At 39.0% G+C, this 10,889-nt stretch overlaps 1 protein-coding gene across 5 annotated transcripts in view; it reads left to right on the forward strand.

The window, feature by feature from the left end:
* The first annotated feature begins 2,189 nt into the window (after positions 1–2,189).
* stxbp6 (syntaxin binding protein 6 (amisyn)) overlaps positions 2,190–10,889 on the forward strand; it is an 83,487-nt gene continuing 74,787 nt past the window's right edge. For 2 of the 5 annotated variants that reach the window (XM_025060988.1, XM_008310109.3), the window contains exon 1: positions 2,192–2,627. The gene's annotated coding sequence lies outside the window, so the exon portion shown is untranslated. Of the gene's footprint in view, positions 2,628–10,889 lie in introns of all 5 variants that reach the window. The other 3 variants (XM_025060953.1, XM_008310134.3, XM_008310142.3) reach the window with 3 other exon arrangements.

A 10,889-nucleotide genomic window follows, 5' to 3' on the forward strand; every position in this document is an offset into this window, starting at 1 on the left:
CGTGTGTGTGTGCGTGTGTGCGTGTTTACTCATGTAGATACAACCAGTATTTCTACAGTGTTAAAGTGAAAGTACTCTCTTGCTCTGTATCCAGCAACTTTCTGTGACATTCCCAGTGGCCTCACATACATTGATCCAGAACATTCCTTCCATTCAGATCCAAATCTGCACGTCAACAGAGGAGTGTGTGTGTGTGACTCACATCAGTTCCTATGAAGGTGAGCGTTACCAAAAACTGTCTCTGAAGACTTTGTAAACACCTTCGAGCACTAAATTTTCAAAATGAACTATTTCCACATGTGGGAGCAGAGGGTCCAGCAGCACGGACTCACACCCAGACAGACTGTAATGTGATCTAGAAGAAGCTTCAGGGGCTGAAGAAAGGAGGAACATTCATTTTTGATTATTGCCCTTCTGTCTGCCGAGTTTGAACTTTTGTTTTGGTTTGAAGACTCATTTGTCAATGAGCTGTAGATGTTGCGGTGTAGAACTGAACTGGAGTCACTAATTGATACAATCGATCCTCTGAGCTGTTCACACCTTACTGGGATATTACAGCAGATGTAGCACGGACATGTGAAACCAGACCAACTCCAAATGAAAATCATTCATCTCTGATTACCACACACACGTTCATCTGCCTGGAGTGGATTTCCTCCTCCTTTATCATGCTTTATTTAATACCATGGATTTCTCTACATACCCAAGGACATCTGCCGTGGCGCAAACTGCCCGCCTGTTTTTTCGTTATTTCGTGACAAATATTGATGACTTGCAAACACTCCTCATTTTTCTCCAGCTCCACTTGTGTGGATTGTGACATTTGTGAAGAAATCAGAGAAAGAAATCATATTCAACTTGAACCATCTCATGGGAGGTGGTCAGTGTCCAAGCCTGTTCAAAAATGAAGAATAGGGTTTTTAAAAGAGGAAGTAAAATCTAACTGGAGTTAAGGTTGCAAAAGAAATTTGGCATATTTTGCAGTCGGACAGACACAACTAACACACACAAACACAAAGTTTCTCTGCTTCTCAGTGTGTGTGTGGATTCCCAGGGAACAGATTTCTGTTGGCATGGCTATAGAAACAAAAGGTGGTGGTCAGCAGCTGCTGGTAGTTTAGACCAGTTGTAAACATCCAAGGCTGGGCTGCTGGGATAAAAAGAGAAGTTTCAGGTGGAGAAAGTCTGTTCCCACATGTGACTCTGACTCAGTTTTTAGGACGACTTTGGGGAATGTCCTAGTTACTGTTGCATTGTTGACATACGGTGGGAAAACCTACAATCACAGACACATGAAGATTGAGTCATCATAGAGATTTATAGTCAGACCACTTCAAGCAGGGACCTGCCCTAATAGATAGCTAAAACAAGTAAGACCGCTTTGTACACTTAGTGCTGACTGGGAGTTCGAAAATAGATTGGGAACTCAATCAAAGACGGCCTTCTCCAGATTGGGTAAACCCATCATTTTGTATGTAACAACTCTAAAGACATCAAGGGACCGAGTTCTGTGGTGTTTGAGTTTGCAGGACATCTGCAGGACGTCTCATCACTCACAGGGCACTAGTGGCATAATTTAATTGTCATTGTAATTATTCATGATTAATCATGATTATGCAGATAAATCAACATTCCGTAATTAGACATAAACATTTCATGTACGTTGCTGGAACAGAAGACAAACAACAGCAGACAGACATTTGTGTCTTCAGCGCCCCCTTTCACCCGACAAAAGAAAAAGTGCGACAGACATTTGTGTCTTCAGCGCCCCCCTGTGACCCGAGTGGCCCCCTGTGACCCAAGTGGCATATCTTTTTGGTCTGTTTTTAGCTTTACTTTTAGCTATTTTCAATAGTACTTTTAAAATGGAACTTTCAAAAAAATATATGTGAATATTGAATGCTTTGTGTGTCCCTCCCGATTACTGTAGGACGTTTCTGTAGGATGTATAGGAAATTGATTATGGTTGGTGTCTCTCAAAAATATATGTATGAAAAAATATTATTTTGATTAAATTAGTCTTGATTAAATAACATTACTAACTCAATTAATGCATTTTTACACAGTCATTTGTTTATGCAATATTATGTGCCATTACAGGCGCAGACGTGGGTCCCTGGGTTATCCGGGAAAAACGTTCGAGCGCCCCTGCGTCACATTGTACAGAAAAACAACAAGTAACTTTATCATTACTCTGGTTCCCATTAAGTCTGGATATGCTTATGGTCTCTTCGCAGGAGACCATCCCAGTGTGCAGACGTGGAGCTGTGACAGTGTACGTGATTGGCTCGGTTTGTGTCTCTGACTGTGTGTGTGTGTAAGGGCTGGGAACCTGCTACTGGTTTTCCATTCGTGCGCATAGGCACAGCCAGACGCACGGTCTCTCCGTAGAAACAGGCAGCAGGAAAAAAAAAAACAAACTCTCCACCGACTACTGCTCACAAACCAACAACTGTGACACGGAAGAAGATATTGGACTTGAAATGTACCCACTGAGTCGGTGTGGGCAACAAATAACACGGAAGAAGCTGCAATGAAAGGAGAGTAAAGTGTGACAGGAGCTGGACGAAAATTAACGCACGGATCTGCGGCGTCTGCACGTGGACGGCGGGCGCTGAGACACGTCGGTGAGTAGAATGTGCTTACATGAAAACTATATTGTTTAAAGAAGAATTATGTTAAGTTGTTAGGACGAAAATAAAAATAACGAACTTTTAGTCACCTTACAAACAAAATAATGAGATTAGTGTGACCATTATTGCTTTTCACATCGTGTTTGTCACTTTCGGTTGAGGAGAAACAAGTGAACGCGCACCTGAGTTCTTTTTTTTACTTAATCATGCACGCGCAGGTGGTTTAACTGAAAACCGTTAATTTGAATTTTCGAACGGTTATACACAGCGTCAGCAAAAAAAATACATGTTGAAATTTCTATTAGTTAATGAAAATGAGTTTAGTTAAATTTTATTGAGAAAAGGTCATTTAATCGGCAACATACCCGGTTTTGGCTCACAAAAAACGTACAGGTGAGGTTAACTGCGTCACATTTCTTCTCGAAAACCTCGACAAAAGCATTTGTTTTGAGATTCAAATGTTTTCATCTAACTTAACTTCATTAGCGAAGGTGTCCTCAACAGACTATTATGTCTATTGACATAAAAATCGCAAATATTCCTTAGAATTCGTAGAGGATATGGGTGTTGTCCGTTTGGTGCAGTTAAGTGTTATGACCTGCGGCTGCACTCCTGTAACATCACGTACAGCAACATGCTCCAGTATTACTGTACCTGCCACCATCACAGGCTCACAGAGTACTGAGTACAGAGACTGTAAACAAGAAATGGACACTGGAGTCACTTCGTTACAAGTTGTGGACATAAACAGAGAGTGGATTCGAAAAATAGATTCTACACAAAAACTCCTTTTTGGGCATATGAAACAATTTTGACAACGACAGTGGCTTGTTTCAGCATGTGTCAGATTTTCTAAATTCACATTATTTCCTAAAGACACCATATCTGAAACAAAAGTTGTGCATTTTCTATGGAGTACGTTGCTGTTGAATAAATTTGTTATTGCAGTTTGCTGATGATGCTATTATCTTAATCATTAAGGGTCTGTAGCAGTTAGAGATCATCCACGTATGGGAATTTAGATTACAAACATGTTTAAAAAAGCATGTTTGTGGTTTGAGATAAGTAATATTTCACAGGGATGGGATAGAAAAATCGCAATTGCCAGTGTGAAATATATATAACATTTCCCATATTGTGAGTGATGAAATATTCGATAAATGCAATGCTAACCACACCATCTCGAAGAATGTCTTTTCAGAATTTTTGTCTATTTATGTTAACTTTTCTGCTGCTGGGTGTGCGAGTCCCTTTCCTACTACAGATCTATGCTCCTAGATTTATTCCCGAGATTGGTTTAGTAATAGTTTGGAAGCGTGAAGAAGAAAAAAACTGGTTTCACAAGTCTAGCAGTAAAGGTTAAGTGAGACATTTGCATACATTTGTCAATAGTGGTGTCATTTTTCCCACAGTGTACCAAAAAAAAGGAGATAAGAGAAAAAGAGTAAGAGGGACTTTGTCATTTTGATTTACATCAAAAACTAATTTCGATGAAATGGTTCACAACAAGGAAACAATAGGAAAAAGCAATATATACAGAAAAGAACAAGTATGCATATATAACCCCCTCAAAAGATCAGAATAGACTAGATGAAACCATCAAATTTTTAAATTCATTTTTTATCTCAGTGATGCAAACATCACCATAGCATATGATAGTCTTCTTCAAAACATCACAGAGATGTCAATCTTTGTGCCTAGCTTGTTAAAAAGTCCAAAAATGGAAATCTCTGACCAGCATTTACCGCACGTCTCTGGTGTTTCTCTGTGACAGGCTGGGATCTGGAAGCCCGTTTGGTTCATATTAGCAGTGAGGCTCCTAATCTGGCCCTGGTGCCTCCCGTTAGTGTAATCTGACTCATAAATGATCCATTACTTCTTTATACCCAATATTTCAGGTATTAGTTTGTTCTTGCTCTCCGTGAAAGTAAGTATCTAATTACTCAATTTTGTTTTATTATGGCTGTGATGCAAACTGTCAAACGGCAGTGGCTCACTGTCGGTGTGTCCACTGGAACACACCCCCCCGCTGCCTGTTTGATCTCTGGAAGACAGGACAAAAATCCTTGAAGGCAGACATAAAAACATAGAACCTCGTTCTTTGAGTGGCTCATAAAATTAAAAAGCGGAGGTAAAAATTACTGCGGTGTTGCTGTCAAGACGAGTCCTCGAGGAATCTAAATCAAGTTTGCTATCTTTGCATTACATTTTTTTTGTGCATTGTAAATTTAAACCTGGACCAAGTTATGTCTATGTCTATATGCTGTTGTATCGATGTTGGTCTTGATTATATAACCTCCAATCTCCACTGACAGCACAGCTGCTTTTAGCTTATCTGTAGACTGGCTGATATATATACATTCCCCTGACTGTTGTTAATGTTATAGGCTGTTAGCCTCCCCGGTTACTGAGTGACTGTTAATGAGCCCTGCAGTCCTGGGTGACACATGTACTGGTTAGTTCTCAGTGTGTTTGCCTTTCTACTGTTTACGCACCACTTTTCTGCCCCTCCCAAATGTTTTATAACCAGAAGGCGCTGGGCTCTAAAGAATGGGCTCATTTGTGGGTTCATTCATTAATTTGTTGTTATACGCAGCTTCCGTGACTTCATATAGTCCTCAGTAGCAGCTGAGTCACTCACACACTTATTTCTGAACACAGTGGGACAGCGGGCTATATATTCAGATGTCACTGTCCTTTACCTTTTGTCCCAAGTTAGAGCTTGTCTTAGTTTGTGAAGGAAAAGAAGAGCTCCACTAGGCTTGGTTCATTGACAAGTGTCCAGACATAGTCTAATGAGCTCTTCTACAGCCAGAGCTAATTTTAGTCTGACTAACAGGCAAGACAGACTAGTGAGTTTGGTTTCCAACTTGCCTGAAACAGAACTATTCTCAGAATTGAGCCACTTTTTTCTACAAGTACGAGGTATCAGTTGTAACAGATCTATACTTTTTCTGTCAAACTTTCAATGCAACGTGGTCAAGTGAAACATACAGTATTGTATGGATGTAGCAGTTAGTACTTGAACTGTAAAAGGCCAACGTATTGTATTTATTAAATATACTTGCTCAAAACTATACTACTACACTACTGTACTACACCTAATGCATTGCATTAAAATATATAAAGTACTTGCTATAAATGAAAGCCTAAAGAATATGGTGCTTGAAAGGACATTTGTTTTGAAAGAAAATGTAGTGTAATTTAATGTTGTGTAGGAGCTCCTAAACAGAAACCTTTATACAAGCATTAGTTAATAATAAGTTTGTATCTGGTTATGTTCTTAACAAACACTGACTCTAATCTAAGGCTACTCCATCTGTTTGTTATTCGGAATAGAGAAAAAAAGTTTTCTTTGGGTTTGATCAGATTCTTCTGTTCATCATCCTTAAAACCAACAACAAATACATGTTTTTCAAAATAAAGAACAAGCAAAAAGATGAACTCAGAGTTGTCTGTCAGTGTCTAAGACAACAGAGTGTAATACTGTTTACTTGTACTTCTTCCAAGTAAACAGTCTGCACTGAACGGCAAATCAGATTTGTTTGGCAAAATTGAAAATTCCTTTGTGTTTAAAATGGCTTAAGTAATGCGTCATGAGCTTTAGTATCCGACGTACTGCTGTCTGAAAACCGAAATGTAAAAGTAAAACTGATTTTATTTTTGGTGGTATAAACACACAGCCTTTTCTTTTTACCATTGTGCAATGTCTACAACAATATAAGAGGAAAACTCACACTATGACTTAATGTTTCACAATCCACTTTGAAAGAAAGTCTGTGTGTGTGAGGAGCTCTTTGATTTCCCAAGTGCAGTTTTGGACTGGTACATTATTAAAGTGGGGCCAGGTATTGGCTCTCTTTCAATGGCAAATTATTTTTCCTTATACATAGACTGTTGTTTACTTTTGTACAATATGTTTATTTGTCCTGTAACGGCACAACAAACAAATCAACCACATGCTGACACTGAAACCACAAAAGCATCAGTCTAGACAGTATACTCCCCTCTAATTATTTCTAGAGAGGTACTGTAGTATTCAGCATGTTTGGAAATGTTCACAACCACTGACATCATGACATCACTCTCTGGATGTAATCTGTAAAGACGTGTCCAAGTGCATAACAGTTTGTCACAAAAGACATGTATCAGAGGCAGAAGACGAAGTGAGGTGTTTATTTGTTTCACACATCACTGAAAGATGACATTTTAGATGATTTTTTTTTCTGCTTTAAAAGTTTATCACATCAAAATTGAGTGGGAGGAAGTGAGTTGCTTCACGAAGAGGAATATGTGGACAGTTTGTTTTGCTTATCTTGCCAGGTAAATACTTTTGACAAATACTTTTTCTCACAACCTCACTCAAGGGCAAAGTCTCCATGGGTTTCACTACTCGTCTAGTGAAGGGTGCTGGACTTTTCTGCCAAACTTTTACATTTTTTAAATTTTTTTCTTCATAGCTGCAGATCGCTTTTAAAAGTGAGACACTTCATTTTTTTCTTCATAGCTGCAGATCGCTCACCATCATTTTTAAAAGTGAGACACTTAAAAAAACAACTATATTCAACTACCAGCAGACATTGAGTGCCATTCAGTGTTTAACACAACACAAAAATTATCTTTGACTTTTTCGCGTGTCATAGAGCAGCAAACACATCGACGCCATACGCACGCATACAACATAGATGCATTCTGGTTCTAGTAGAAGAAAATAAGTAATTTCCCAGGAGAAACTCAGTGCATCTGTTTTTGACTGGTTTTCTCAGCATCAGCCCAAGACTCTTTGTCTTATTTGTGCAGGCATTTGCAATTCTGGCGGTGTACAGCTTTCCAACTTCCAGTTAAACAGGAGACTGTAAACAGGTCAAGTCGCTTAAGGCCATCGAAGAACCTCATTGGTCCTCCTGTCAACAGAGAGCCAACGTACACAGTAGTTGCATAATGACAGCAGATAGATGCATTAGGAAGATGTATAATCAGTTACTTCATTGCAATGCATCCACGCTGTGACGAGTGTTTTCATTTTCAATTAACCCCTAATGGCTTAAATGATTATCACGTCATTTGCCAGCAGAGTAAATATTATTGATTGTCCTGTCCTGGATCGGTATTTAATCTGCTGCCAGCTGTTGATTGACTGAGGACTCCACACCACTCCAAAGAGAAGACGCAGTCTGAGCTCAGTCACATTATGTCCCGTATCCTCCACCTGTTCGCTGGGCTCCTTTCCTTTATTCCTTCTGTGTTTGCATCCGTGCCACAGACGAGTTATGTGCCAATGAGCAAATTTGAAGCAGAAGCAAGAAGAGGAATTTTGCTTGGAAATGTAGCCATGAACCATTGTACAACATATGTAGGTTGTTTCTACAACAGCAGCAACTCTTTGGCTCCTGCTAAGCCCTGTGTAGTGAGCGTTGCATAAGATTGCACAAAGTCAAACCATAGGCTGTACATTTTTGTTGGATTCCTGTCAGTGCCTAGAGGCCGTCATGTTTTTTATAGTTTTTTTTGGTTTTCTACGTTCTACGTTCTCGCTTCGCCTCTAACATCCCCAACCCCCTCATCCCTTCACTTTTCCATCGTGCTTGAGTTGGCCACCTGAGGGGTGATATGTGCTCCCTTCTGCCTGGTGACAGCTTGCAGGGGGTGGTCTCAGCTGGTGAATGTTGGAGAAGAAGGGAGAATGCTATGGATTAGGGCTTTCATCGTCAGAGAGAGAGAGAAAGAAAGAGAGAGAGAGTGTGTTTAGATGAGAATGATTATTTAGTGATTACAAATCTAGATCTCTCTGTTCCAATTTTGATGTTAAACATGTCACACTGTTATTTGTTTACTATGCTGACAGTTTTCCTACAATTAAATGCTTTTAAAAACTCAATATACCGTCGTACCTATAGTATCGCAGTACTGTATATCACAATATATGCTATTGTTGCCCCGTATCATAAAACGTATCATATTGCCAGATTCTTGACAATACACACCCCTACTCTGTAAATGTAAATTAGTATGAATATTAATGTGCCCAGTTTATTTTTGTATGTGTGGGTTGGTTATTGCATAACTATTGCGTCATTTGGGATCTTGTTGCATTGTAGTTCTATTGTTTGGCCTGCATGGGAAATCTTTGTTTACTGTAGTTGAAGTGTGTAGAGCGGCTTACAACTCAGATGATTGTGTTATTGCTGAATATGTATTGAGCCGTCATTAGAGTATTGGGTAAAAGTTCTTCAGTTCATATCCAGGTTTCTTGAGTGCCTAACCCTTAGGTCAAGACAGATCTTCACAGTTCTCCCTTTTCTGTCTGCGCCACTGAACAGCTTCCAACTGAAAGAGCTTTCACTCTTCTGACAGATTCAAGTGCAAAACAACTGTGTGTTTGTGGTCATATTTCGATTATAAGGTTTAGGTCAGTTTTCTAGCACAAGAGCTGAGATGTTTGACATGTCTGAAATTCCACAGAGACATACAGTATTTATTAGTCCTTCTAATTACGGTACTCCACAAAATCTTGGCCAGAGTTTTTGTTTGCTGTGAAGTCTTGCTTTGCTTTAAAAGAACATAATAAGTGAAATGGATGAAAAAGGGGCATATTGAAGAAGACTGTACATAGAGTACAAACATTTTGTTTTGTACTCTATTGCTAGACTAGAAATCACTCTAAAACAAAACATTTAAAAATGTTACCATCTTGTTGCAGTAATGTTGTGTTTGCAGTTTTTTTACTCTATATTCTTGTGTTCATAGTTGATTCGGGCTTTCTTTTCTTATTTTCCCAGTGAACAGTGACAGACTTTAATCCTCTAGGTTTAGGATTGAGAAAGTTGCAGATTTTCACTTGTACAACAATCAGTCAGCCGCACTTTGACTTTGTTTGCCTCTTCTCTGCTGAGAGTGCATTTTAAAGCCCACTGCTGCTGCATTGATAGAAAACAACTTAGTGTATGCTGCTCTGTTTTTTATTATCAGGCCAGTTTGATGAAGGCTTTGTTTTGGTGTCTGGCTGGCTATAAATCGCAAGCGCAGCCATTTGTTCACTGGTGGAGAGGGGAGACTGACACGCTGGCTCGTCACCGTGGCTACGTTACTAAAGAACTGAACTCCATACTCCTCATGAGAGCTTTTTAGTTTAATAAAAGAATGTCTTAATGACTGTAGCCTGCGTACAGTTGTCCCTGACTCCACTGGCACATTGAGTCGTTCTTTCTTTCTTCTTTGTGTGTTAAATTGGAGTGCTCTTAAGAGTCTGCAGGACGAAATCCATTTGTACATGTGACTGTACTACTGAAGAGAACATTGGAAAAGAAATGGAGAGTGGCTGTAAAAGAGATAAGAGACAGTCATTCTGTGTTTGAAGCACTTCACTTTCTTGGTTTTGTTATAAACTTATGGTTGCCTTACCTTATATAGATATTGAAACCTAAAGAGTCACTAGTTCAAAAAAATATATAAATACAAATGTACTGCAATTCCAGACAGACAGCAGTGCTATAAAAATATATATAAATACAAGTGTACTGCAATTCCAGACAGGCAGCAGTGCTGTTAATAATTCAGTGTATTCTTACTACATACTGTATGGTAGAAGTGGATAGAGCTATATGGCTGTACACTATGTTAAACAAGACCCCTTATACTGAGGCACGGTACTCACAGAAATCCAGATTTGTAAAACCATGAACTCCCCATGTCCCTAAACTTTCTTTTATAAGATGCTAGGGCAGAACAATATCTGGATATTTTAATATATATATACATATATATATATATATGGACTTCTTGTCCATTTTGTCCTCCATATAAAATTTTGAAAAATTTGAGTTACAACTGTGACTATTACTCCCAGTAGTTAGGAGTAATTTTTTTTTTCCTTATTTCCATATATTTTTCCCCCACTGTACAGTCTACTGTCTGATTTTTACTGTTGTTCTTATAACTGCTCTTATAACTTCACTGACTTTAAAAGTGACAGCTAAATAATCTGCGCGTCAGCCTTGTCTAACTATGTACATAAGTCTGTTTTTTATTTGCTTTTGTATAATATCTCTGGTATTCATCCAACCACTTGCAGTGAATGTCAAGAAATTCTTATTAATATCAAGCCAGGGCATAAACTGTCAGCACTTTTAGCTAGAATGTAGTCATTGGATAAAGAATTTGCTAACTTCACATCTGCAGCACTTTACTTCCTCTACGTCTCACATGCACATGCACACACACACATCCCACCGCCATACCCACACACAAACACTCTTT

Source organism: Cynoglossus semilaevis, chromosome 1, assembly GCF_000523025.1.
Source record: "Cynoglossus semilaevis isolate Cse_v1.0 chromosome 1, Cse_v1.0, whole genome shotgun sequence".
Classification (NCBI taxonomy): Eukaryota; Metazoa; Chordata; class Actinopteri; order Pleuronectiformes; family Cynoglossidae; genus Cynoglossus; species Cynoglossus semilaevis.